General features: G+C 44.1%; 1 protein-coding gene across 11 annotated transcripts in view; it reads left to right on the top strand.

The window, feature by feature from the left end:
• LOC126282073 (uncharacterized) overlaps positions 1-12,872 on the top strand; it is a 431,343-nt gene that overhangs the window by 209,074 nt on the left and 209,397 nt on the right. For all 11 annotated transcript variants that reach the window (XM_049981527.1, XM_049981528.1, XM_049981529.1 and 8 more), the window contains one exon: positions 9,475-9,529. The gene's annotated coding sequence lies outside the window, so the exon portion shown is untranslated. The remainder of the gene's footprint in view (positions 1-9,474; positions 9,530-12,872) is intronic.

The raw sequence follows: 12,872 nt of genomic DNA, 5'->3' as shown, positions 1-12,872 counted from the left end.
GAGTCAAAACAGAGCCTGGATGGCGTGTACAGGTACAGCTGCCCATGCAGCGTCAACACGATACCACAGTTCATCAAGAGTACTGACTACCGTATTGTGACGAGCCAGTTGCTCGGCCACCATTGATCAGACGTTTTCAATTGGTGAGAGATCTGGAGAATGTACAGGCCAAGGCAGCAGTCGAACATTTTCTGTGTCCAGAAACGCCCGTACAGGACCTGCAACATGCGGTCGTGCATTATCGTGCTGTAATGTAGGGTTTCGCAGGGATCGAATGAAGGGTAGAGCCACGGGTCGCAGCACATCTGAAATGTAACGTCCACTGTTCAAAGTGCTGTCAGTGCGAACAAGAGCTGACCGAGACGTGTAACGAATGGCACCTCGTACCATCACAACAACGTTTCATCAGGCAACGCCGGTCAGCTGCTGTTTGTGTATGAGAAATCGGTTGAAAACGTTCCTCATGTCAGCACGTTGTAGGTGTCGTCACCGGTGCCAACCTTGTCTGAATGTTCTGAAAAGATAATCATTTGCATATCACACCATCTTCTTCCTGTCGGTTAAATTTCGCGTCTGTAGCACGTCATCTTCGTGGTGTAGCAATTTTAATGGCCAATAGTGTAAACTTTTTTGTTGCTGTTAGTCAGATGGTGTCACCGAAGATGTACACTGGTTATATAAATGTCCGAAAGAACAGACACCACCCATTCATATAATTGATACACCTAGCTCAGCAATGGATCAACCTTCTTCAGTGCGACTGCAAAAATACGTCCGAACTGCTGTGGGAATCTCAGAGTATCGAACGGCATTAAAATGGACAGGGACTGTGGATAGCTGGAGCCCGGTGGGAACGTGGATCTGCCGTGAGGCTTGCTGAGACAGTCCGCGCAAGTGCGGTAACGCCATGTTCCGATGGCGCAGTGGTTAACGCAGCCACGTAGCAAGTAGGAGATCCTTGGTTCGAATCTCGGTCCAATACACATTTTCACTCGTCGCCACTGATTCCTCGTAATGTCCTGCTGCAGCTGACAGCAGTAATCCCTTTCAACTTACATAACATGTACATCGGACCAAACGGTTTTAGTGCCAAGAAGAACTTAACTACGCAGCATTCAAATAACCATACAAATAACCATAGCAATCTAAACTCATACACACATCAAAAAAGGAGACGAAAAGAAGAAAAAAGAAGAAGAAAGGCAGACAGAAAAGAGTACGCGGAACACGAGGTCGATACGACGCGTACTAACAGAATAAAAGATGGTTCAAATGGCTCTGAGCACTATGGGACTTAACATCTATGGTCATCAGTCCCCTAGAACTTATAACTACTTAAACCTAACTAACCGAAGGACATCACACAACACCCAGCCATCACGAGGCAGAGAAAATCCCTGACCCCGCCGGGAATCGAACCCGGGAACCCGGGCGTGGGAAGCGAGAACGCTACCGCACGACCACGAGATGCGGGCACTAACAGAATACGTGGACGACGAAACAAAGAATGAATTTCATTATAATAGAAATTAATGAATAGAGATATGCAAATATAAAAATGGAGAAATATAGCAAAAACAAGGACTTACAAAATAAATGGAACCAGAATAGCAAAACATAAGCTAATATAATTCGTCAGACTGTGCCACGCACCCGCCCTCTATCGCCATGGGCGGAGTTCGAAGAGCAAAAAGTTCCCATAAGCGCCGCGTGAAGCAAGCGTAATTAGAGTTCGCATTGTCCACTTCTTTCTTAATCGTCTACATCAGTCAGCAACGATGATTAATAGTGTACAAGAGTTCCGTTTTATGTTTTCGCGTAACTTTTCCATTATCAGCCTCACGGTGTAGCTGCCGATAACATTGTTAAGTTGGTGCCAGTAAGCGCCGCACTCAGTTTATGGCCACTTGCAGGCGCCGTTTGAATGCCGTTTTGTGTCCCCTACCTTTAAGCACCACCGTATAGCGGCCGTCCGGCCGGGACGTTCCTTTGCCTGTGGCAGCCACTTCTTGTCTGGCGAATGCTTCGAAGATGATGGTTCACCTGCACAACCGCAAGCACTGTACCGCACTGATTCCCCACACAGGCGAGAGGAACTACGTTCTGAGTCTTCATCGTGGTCGAAAGCTAGTTGTACTTGGTGGAGCGGGACAGGTGTAATATTACGAACATTAAGTGAAGTTGGCGTCAAAAATACCCTCCGTTTCTTGCATCATAGATTCTTCCACAAACCTTCACCGATATTTGCCTCTTACTATTTCATTGAATCACTTGGTAAACTCTACATTACAGTTTCATGGAAATAATTCTTAGTGACGTTTCAAAATATTTCATTCCTCGAGAAACGCTCCATAGCACACAAAATTACATTTGTGTTACGGTTCTCATAAGCAAAGATATTTGCCTAGAAACTGGCAGCCGGCCGCAGTCCGGAACCGTGCGACTGCTACGGTCGCAGGTTCGAATCCTGCCTCGGGCATGCATGTGTGTGATGTCCTCAGGTTAGTTAGGTTTAAGTAGTTCTAAGTTCTAGGGGACTAATGACCACAGCAGTTGAGTCCCATAGTGCTCAGAGCCATTTGAACCATTTTTTAGAAACTGGCATACTAGAGGTTGCACGTGGGTCATCTCATTATTAACTAGCGGAAAAACCCGGCATTGTCCTGACATTCATTTTCCCAATTTGAAATTACAAAGAAAAGCAAAAAAAAGTTCTGTTTTAATAGTGTGATACCAACAGTTGCACAAAGATCTCGGACACAGTTTTTGAATAGTGGGCGAAGCTGATTCGCTTGTATACAGTGCGATTTTGTAAACGTTTTTATGGTAAAGCCTCTTCATAGCTCTATGAAAGGCTATTGTATTTTCGTACAGCCGTTTGCGATTCGCAATTGAACGCTGTAGAAAACGCTGCCTGGTTTCAGGGATTTCCTTAAGCTGACTCGACTGTGGGAGTGTTTTGGTACTAAAGAATAAATGGATTTAAATTTCATGCATGATGCGGCATCTTTAACGCATGTCAGGGTTTATGACGTCGTACTTTCTGAACCATGGTAGGTAAGCAGCTCTTACCCCCACAGCGATTGTTGTCCGACAGTAAGGAACATGTGTGCAAAATGTGTGTTTTCCCTAAATCGTTCCATGCTGATGCCGGGATGGTTCCTTTGAAAGGGGGCGGCCGACTTCCTTCCCCGTCCTTCCCTAATCCGATGAAATCGATGACCTCGCTCTTTGGTCTCCTCCCCCAAAAACAACCCTACAACCCAATCATTTTTGCCACAGTAACACCAAAGGAACGTAATCAACAAGCATATCGACAGTGACAGAACAGCCGATATCGCGTGCATGTCAGAACCATGAGACTATGTAAAAATGGACTATAATGAAATCCATTTAATAATTACACGTAAAATTAGAAATATTGTAACAAACTTATGCAACATTTACTTACAGGTAACCTGATAGTGACTGAAAAATAAAATCAATCGAATTTGGCTGCGTACCTTGAATTATAGTTATACAGTTATTTCTATCCCTGTGTTTTTATTTACTTTTAAAGCTGTGACGGTCGCCTTTGTAGGCTGAAGGAAAAGAAACAAGAGCTCACTATCGTTTCCCTTTTTCTTTCTCCCTGGCCGATCACACAGACTCTTAGGCCTGGCTGGTTTTACTTCACGTGGCGGTGTACGGGACATCCTCCTCTAGAACTACTTTTGCTCAACAGTAGTAGTCGATACTACAACATTTTTTCGTATTTTAGACGGGTCAGTATTATCTCAGCCGTTTTTCTGGAACTTTCATACAATTTTATACGCAAGATCTTCCTTTTCAAGCTAAAATGCATGAAAAAGAATTACTTTATTTTCCTTGTTACAATCGATGTGTACTAGCTCGGAATGTATAGTTAAATGTTTTTTAAAAATATTTGAAATTACGAAATATTTGGCACACTTAAAATTTGTATTATGAATTGCGCATTCTAGTACTGTTTATTACGTTTATTTCTGGATTAATTTATTAAATAATAATAATAATAATTAAATCTAATAGAAATTCATTTGTCAAGAAAATTTGTAAACCCTTGGGAAGATTGTTATTACCGCAGAGTGAAGTAGTAGTAAACGTGCCTCTGATGTGATCGGACATATTTTTTGTATTTTGGGCGAACAATGTAATTTTCACTCTGCAGCGAAGTGTGCGCTGATTTGAAACTTCCTGGCAGATTTTAAGATTGTGTGCCCGACCGAGACTCGAACTCGGGACCTTTGCAAGGGCTCTACCAACTGAGCTACCCCAGCACGACTCACGGCTCGTCCTCACAGCCTTACCTCTGCCAGTACCTCGTCGCCTGCCTTCCAAACTTTACAGAAGCTCTCCTGCGAGCACTTGCCCGCGAAAGGCAAAGGTCACGAGGAGGAGTCTCGGCGCGGCACACTGTTTTAATCTGCCAGGAAGTTTCAATGTAATTTCGGCTTTGTTAATGTGAAAATTCAAATGACAGTGTGATATAGTATAATGTAAGACAGTAAATTATCGTACAAACAAAAATTCTGCAACGACAATCTTCAAAAAATTATTTAGACCAATTAACCAATGAGAACCTAAAATGTGAGAATTTCAGCTTCAACAACCAGACCCCTAGACATGAGAACTGGAGCCAACTGTGCGAGAAAAGATAAGTAAAAAGTTTACTGTAAATCTTACCCTTATCGAATCTTCTAAAAAGACTTTACCGTAGTGGACAGTAACATCAATAAAGGGAGGGGGTAGATTACAATGGCCCGTCACAAGTCGTCGCATTGGCAATGGTTCGAGATAAAACAGCAGCGAATAGACAGTAGAAACATTAAAAAACCTGAAAAGATACGAACGAGATCTCAATGTATACTAGTTACGCCCGAGAAACTGTTACGCCTGCGTCTTCGTTTTGCATCTCGGCAACGTGGATAGTGGTACCCGCTCGAGTACTGTCTGTGATCGGCCAGTTTCCTGTGATAGCTCGGCAACTAGAAGTCGCCACTGAACTGCCAGTACCGAAGACTCGTCTCCCAGACTACAGGCGTGTGCCGGCGGCACGCAGATATGGGGAGTCAGCCGGCAGAGTGCCGGGGCGGACGCGGCCTCTCCTGCGGTCATCGACTCCGCATGGAGGCAGGCGGACGGGCAGGGCAGAGAGGGAGAAGGGGGGGGGGGGGGGAGGGGCACCCAGCTGCTGGTCCACTCCACTGCGCCGTGGGTGGGCGTGCCGGCCGTCGCAGCGCACTATCTCCAGTACAGCCGCCCTTACAAGGGGCGTGTCGGCCACTTTGACGTGGAGCTGTAACAATTTCGCGACGTCGCTTTCTGTTATCTCACGTTGGGGACCCATTGCCTTCCGTCAGACACAAAGTTTCGTAACGTGCTGCGAAATATTCGACCAATAAGAGGCCAGAACGTCATATTTTGTTTATCGTTTTCAGTTGAAGCCCGCATTCGGCGGCTTGACTCTTGCAGTTTACACGCTACGAATGTATGCTGTTTGTAGAGCCGTCCTCTCACGGGAGCTGGTGACTGCGCAGCATGTAAATCCACCTTCCACCACGCTGCGGAGCGTGAAATAAAAAAATCTGGCGTGCCAGAAAATCTCCAACACAGCCGGGAATCGAACCCGGGCCCTTAGGATTGACATTCTGTCGTGCTGACCACTCTTTTTTTCAATTTATTGGTCATAACATTCCACAGTAGTACATAATTTTCAACTGACATTTAAAAGTAATAAAACAAACTAAAATTAGTTACAGGTTCCTTGACATTTTAGAAAAAAATCCAAGTCTAAACCAGATCGTGATCTTCGTCACTTGATCGTATTTGTTTTTCAAACATCAAATTGTCTCTCGTTCCTTAATGTTCTGAATCGCATCCTCGAAAATGGAGTACACATAACTGTTCTTCTGAGAAAGTTGGCGTATGTATCATAATAATTATTCATGCCTAGTAGCTTGTGATGCTGGTCTGAGATGTACGTCCAAAAATCTCCTTCGCTTCTTTCTTTACTGGACAGCAGGTAAAATACCGCGTGTCCCTTCAGCCAGTTGACGGCATTTTTCTTCCAGGTGGGGTATAATTCTCCTTCCGTGTATAAAAGGCACGATGGCGTTATCAAATACAGCGGTTTTCTCTGCATAGTTGCTAATTTTTTTCTGGTTGACAACCATATATTATTTGCATTTCCACAGACAAATTGATGTACATCTGTGTCAATCAGGTTGAAAGTGGTACACAAAGGGGAATCAGCCAGACGAATGGAATGTAGTCCAGAGTTCGTTGGAAATTTCCTGTTCACAAAATAGTACCACAATGAACACACTTTTGTTGGTAAATGCTGGTGGTGTATATTCCTCCAGATATCATGCCAAAAGTGACCGACGTATTTCTGTTCTGTTATGTTCTTGGTACCATTAAGTTTTGGTATATTTTCTTGACTTTGATGACATCTTTCTCGGGTGTTCCCAGTCTAATGTAGCTATATTTTACGAAGAAATGTTTTAGGTGGTAAAGTTCATTTGGGGGCTGACCACTCAGCTACCGGGTACATGCTGCTAGAGGAACACTATATAGTGCTAAGATGCATACATACTACTAAGTTCTGATACTAATTACTGATCGGTGATTGCAGGGAGGAAACGCTAGAGTTTCTCCGAGGAATGATGGCCTTCAACGCATCTGCATTAAGCACGCGGCACGACAGCAACTGCACTGGCGTCTTCTTACGAGAAGAAAAACACAGTTTTTTGTGGTTACGCAAGATACACATAATTCAAAATATAATGAAAGTAGAATGAGATGTGTGGAACACAGATTAGGTCAGGATTTAGGCAGCATCGCTAGTGCGATACTCAACGTGCAACGTGACGTTTTCTCACCCGGCGACCACGGGTGAAGGGCAACAGATAGATTCCATATTCCTAGATTCCCGGAAAGCGTTTGACATGGTGCCCCACTGCATGCTGTTACCGGAGGTCGGCGCGTACGAAATAAGTTCTCAGGTATGTTAGTGGTTCGGAGACTTGGAGAAATAGAACTCAGTACGTTGTCCTGCACGGCGGGGATTCATCGGAGATGAGGGTATCGTCAGGGGTGCCGCAGGGAAGTGGGATAGCCCTGAACACGGTTCGTATGTGCTCTGGAGTAATAGGGCCGTTTTCATTCTGTGCGTGAATAAACGATGTGAAAGATAGCGTGACCAGCGATCTGCGACTGATGGCTGTTGACGCTGTGGCGTACGGGGAGGTGTCGTAGCTGAGTCACTGCAGGAGCAGTCATAGCCACTTGGCTGGAACTTTTTCTTGTAACTCGGAATGGCGGCTTTATCTAAATGTATTAGGTCTACAACTTTGCTTCCGCCGTTTTGCAATAGACGGCAGTAGCGGCCAGTGGGTTTCGGGTGGTTGGTCATAGGTGTAATACAATAAGCTTAGGCATCTGTAAACATACCATAAAAATATTAGTCGATTTGTGATTGCATCAAAATACATCAACTTACGTCCCCATTTCTCGCCATTTGAGGGAAGTTTTAATTATCTGCTTTAACATGAAGAAATCTGCGGCTGTGACTCTTACAATGCTAGGTAAGACCAATCGCGAGGGAAGTATTAGTGGCCGGCCGTTGTGGCTGAGCGGTTCTAGGCGCTTCAGACTGGAACCGCGTGACCGCTACGGTCGCAGGTTCGAATCCTGCCTCGGGCATGGATGTGTGTGATGTCCTTAGGTTAGGTTTAAGTAGTTCTAAGTTCTAGGGGACTGATGACCTCAAATGTGAAGTCCCATAGTGCTCAGAGTCATTTGAACCATTTTTGAAGTATTAGCTGAATAACGTGCAGAAAATGCTTTCAACGCCTTAAGAACGGTGATTTTGATGTCGAAGACCGGCATGGCGATGGAAGATAGAACGTTTTCGTAGCTACTGAAACCGACGAAGACAGTCACAGGACATAATTATCGAAAGCAATTGATGCGTTCGAGTCCAGCACTGAAACACAAACGGCCACAATACAGCGATAGGCACGTAAAGGTAATTTTGCAACAGGTCAGTGCTCGACCACATGTCGCAAAACCCGTCAAAATATACATGGAAACTTTGAAATTGGAAGACCTATCCCTCCCGCCGTATTCTCCATACTTTGCTCTCTTTGACTACCACCTTTTCCGATCAGTGGCGTACATTCTTGCTGACAAGCACTTCCGATAATACGAACGAGTGCAAAATTGCATTGATTCACGGATCCCCATCAAAGACGCCCAGTTCTTCCACCGCGGGATTCGTGTGCTATCCGAAAGATGGGAGAATGTAGTGGCCAGCGATGGGCAATAATATGAATAATATTTTTTTTTGTGCTGCGCGGGATTAGCCGAGCGGTCCAGGGTGCTGCAGTCACGGACTGTGCGGCTGGTCCCGGCAGAGGTTCGACTCCTCCCTCGGGCATATGTGTGTGTGTGTGTGTGTGTGTGTGTTTGTCCTTAGGATAATTTAGGTTAAGTAGTGGGTAAGCTTAGGGACTGATGACCCTAGCAGTTAAGTCCCATAAGATATCACACATATCTGAACATTTTAAAGTTTTTCACAATAAAGCCGTGAACTTCGAGAAAAAAGCAAAGTTGTAGACCTAGTAGGAAAACGTGTGTTCATTCGGATGAGTAGGAGGAACCATCCCGTAACGTTCGAATACAGCGTTAGTAGAGTGTTGCTTGGCATAGTCACGTCGACTAAATATGTAGCGCTACTATTGCAAAGTGACATGAAATCATCGAGCGCGGAAGGTCGGTTGTAGGGAAGGCTAATGGTCGACTTGAGTTTGTTGGGAGAACTACAGGAAAGAGTAGCTCGCCTATACAGAAAACCGGGTGTAGAAAAATTACGCGAGCCCTTCCTGATGAGTGCTACTCGAGTGTTTATTATCCCCACGAGGTCGGATTGAAGACAAGGTTCTTCTCGTGAAACACTCTAGACGAAGTTTAGAGAATCAACATTTGAAGCTTACTGCAGAACGATCCTACTGCCACCAACATACACCTCGTGTAAGGACCGCGAAGGCAAGATAAATCAGGGCTCGCACAGACTCGTACAGACAGCGATTTTCCCCTCACAGGAAGTAGAATGACAGTGCTACAGAGCAGCATCTGCCCGCATCGTATGGTGGTTCGCGGAGCATGGCTGTAGGTGTAAATAAAAGCTTCCATTATACGTTTCTAGAACTCACATGACTATCATATGACGTAGTATTAGAGAGATCACGCCAGCAGATCTCCGTACTGAATTTTTTGTTAATGCTCATGGTGCGACGAATTCTGTCTCATATGAGTAAGCAGTTACTGCTTGCAACAGACTCTAGGGTGTCTGTGTCTATAGTAGCATTAGTAGTTTCGCTGTAGATACATGATGAGTACATTTCTTCTCTTAACATAAATCGTAACGAATCTTCTTTCTGTCTGTTTCAGAATCCAACACGGATACACATCTGTGACGGGCAGAGATTACAGCCAGAAGTAGTAGGTATGTTCGCCTGCTCCTTACATTTAGAAGGCAGTATCTGTCTCATGTGGCAACGTAGTTTCATCGCGGCGCCGTTGTTGAATAGTTGATTCATGGTTTTCTTGCCGCGTCAGATTTGTACTCAGTTTCGAGCATTCGTCGTCGCCTTCTTATGGAGATTTTAGTGCGTCGTTAGATAATTTAGTGGACCAGATTCTACCATGGAGGCATCACGAAGTCAGGTAACTTGGATATGTTAACAGAGATTATGTCTATGACTGTGACTGAAGAACATTAGTAGCGATGGTGGATGACAGCTGATTCCTCTGACTTTGAGGCCGAAAGGCAACAGTCATCGACCGTCTAACGAAACCAATATCGCTGTTAATGTCCTTCAGTCATAGACATTGATATAATTTCTCATAGCATACGGAAATTGCCTGGCTTCGCGGCGTCTCCGTGACATAATTTGGCCAACTAAATAAAGTACCTAACGGCCCATTGAAATCTACTGGCGATAGCGTTGGCGGTTGTCGTCGGAAGCTTGTGATGGAATATAAATCTGCCGCGACAAGAACGCCGTGACTTATTTTTTGAAGTATCTGTATCAGTAAAGCATTATTAAACTCTTACGAGGCATGTCAGCTATCTGGCACGAGTCCCAAAAAGCATATACGTGTACAAGATTACTACAAGTGATTGAAGCGTTGTCAGTAATGCTCCGTAGGTGAGCTCCGTGAAGTAATTTTGCGCAACTTTACAGTCTTGCAAGGAAACTCGTGAAGTTACAACAAGACTACCTTAAGTGTTCCCACTTCGCGATTCCGCAGGTCATCAAGTCTGTAATAAAGTTCATCCCACAACCGCAATTATGACAGGTTCACATCAGTCTAATGGAAGGTATTCATGACGTAATTTCGTTGCAGTTAGTTAGCTAGCTAGCTAGTTAGTTAGTTCCATGTTCCATAGATGTACACGACAAATCATAATGATTTGGAAAGAGCCACTTTACATTCACGTCACAAATTAATTTGTAAAAATGGCTAATTTTTCAACATGTAATTTTTTTTATTGATGTGAGTTACTAATTCCTGCCCAGTATGTTTTGCAAATTACAATAATAGGAATTCTTCCACGAAATAGAAGCAGCTGTCAAGGAGAAACCTTGTCAGGTTGTTTTCATATTTTTCTTTTGTCTGTCAGACATTTTATGTCACGGGGAAAGTGAACAAAATTTCGGTTGCAGCAGTGTGCATCCGTTTTTCTGCTAACTTAAGTCGTTTATCTGTAGTAGTGAATGTAATGTTTTTCTTCTTGTATTGTAATTATATACATTATTGTTCCTTATGAATTGCAGTGATTCTTTACAACAAATTTCGTGAAGGTATAAATACACTTTGAAGCAGTAGTCAGAATCTCCAATTCGTTAAGCAGATGTCTGCTAGACGATCGTGGGTGAGAACCGGATATTATTTTTATAGCAAGTTTTTGAGCAATGGAGACTTTCTTTCTGAAAGATGAGTTACTCCAGAACATTATTTTATATGACATTACCGAATGAAAATATGTAAGCTAGGTCAGCTTACTTACTTCTCTCTCCCCAAGATTCTAAGTGCAAATGTGGCTGAACTAAGTTGTTTCAGGTGTTCCAAAACGTGCTTTTTCCATATTAAATTCTCATCTGTATGGACGCCAAAAATTTTAAAGCTTACAGCCTAGTTGTTATGTCCTTATGATGTGTTATACTTATCATCGCTGTAGTATCTATAGATGTGAGTAACCAAATATGCTGTGTCTTTTAAAAATTGATGTTGAGACCATCCATAGATAACTAGTCAATGGCACTTTAAAGAACATTGCTTACCAATTCTTCTGTTGCTTTGATTGATTAAAACACTAGTGTCTTCCGCAAAAAGAATTAATTCTGCTTTTTGTTTGTTAGACGGAAGATCGTTTACATGCAGGGCGGCGGCAAGGGGGGGGGGGGGGGGCTATGGTGGCTATAGCTCCCATGGAGTATCATATCACACTGGATAAAATGACTTCAGGAATCAGCGAATATATTACTCCAACAGATTCGATCATTTTTTAAATAATTATGTAACAATATAGGTTGCAATGTATTCCAAACATATTTTGACAAATGAATACAAGAGGCAAATAGCTTAGTACCTAAACCAATAAATATCATTTAACTTAAAACAGGCGTGGTGTTATTTATTAATACATATTTTTTATCCTGAACTCCAAGACAGTTACCAAAAAATACTTTAAGGAACACCAAATTTTACCAATTTGTCGGTAGAGGACCCCCAACTCTCCTTTTGTTAGGCCATATTCCATTCCTCCAAACCTCCCCCCCCCCCTCATTAGCCCTCCCCCCTCATTAGCCCTCCCCCCTCATTAGCCCTCCCCCCCATTAGCCCTCCCCCCCATTAGCCCTCTCCCCCCCCCCATTACCCCCCTTGACTAACTTCTAGAATCGCCCCTGTTTACATGTATGAGGAACAATGGCGGGCTAAATATTGAGCCTTGGGGAATTCCATATGCGATTTTCCCAGGTTAGACGTAAGTACTGAATCTTTCCCATAACCACCGTGTAGGGGGAGACAGCAGATTCTGATGATGGTGCCAATCACGGCTAAGTCCCACAGTCCCGAGTTTGAAATTTCATGAATAGTTGTGATAATAGATTAAATCCACACGGTCTGTCTACAACTGTTCTCTAGCGCCCTGTTCTAAATGACAAAACCGTCCTGCCGGCAGCTTTTTAACTGGGTTACGACACAGGGAGCATTAGTTTTCAGGTAGTCACGAACGTACTCCACCATAATGCGGGGATATTACCTGCCACTAAGCTATTGACAAAAGAAGAGGAATGCTGCTTCCACACAAAAGAATTTTGTCACGAGAACCGCCGCCCGCCACGTGCTGCAGCATTCGTGATGAAAACTCGACGCGACTGCCTTTGTCCTCGTGTGTCGCAGACCGTGGCGAGTGCAGTCGGTAGGGTTTATGCCGCAGCCGTTGTCTTACAAAGAGTGCTTGTGAAACGTTATCACACTGCTGCGCACAACGTATTTACAGCAGCTGACGGGCGTTTATTGATGAATTTTCTCGCATACGATGAAACACCATCTCCCCACACACTACTATAGTCATCCGCCGAGGCAACAGAGCATTACATCATAGGCGACATGGCCTTTCTACGCAGTAGCTAGCTCCACCTTCTTCACTGGCGTCTGTAGTAGTCGGTCGCGATGACTGGATAACAAACAACACTGCGGGGGGTCCAGCCCGCGGTCTCTCAGCGTACAAAGTCACGTTTGCTGCCGAAGCGGTGGCCTAGTAGCAGGCGCTCGCG

Source organism: Schistocerca gregaria, chromosome 7 (genome assembly GCF_023897955.1).
Source record: "Schistocerca gregaria isolate iqSchGreg1 chromosome 7, iqSchGreg1.2, whole genome shotgun sequence".
Taxonomy (NCBI): Eukaryota; Metazoa; Arthropoda; class Insecta; order Orthoptera; family Acrididae; genus Schistocerca; species Schistocerca gregaria.
This window is presented reverse-complemented; position numbering and strand designations above follow the sequence as displayed.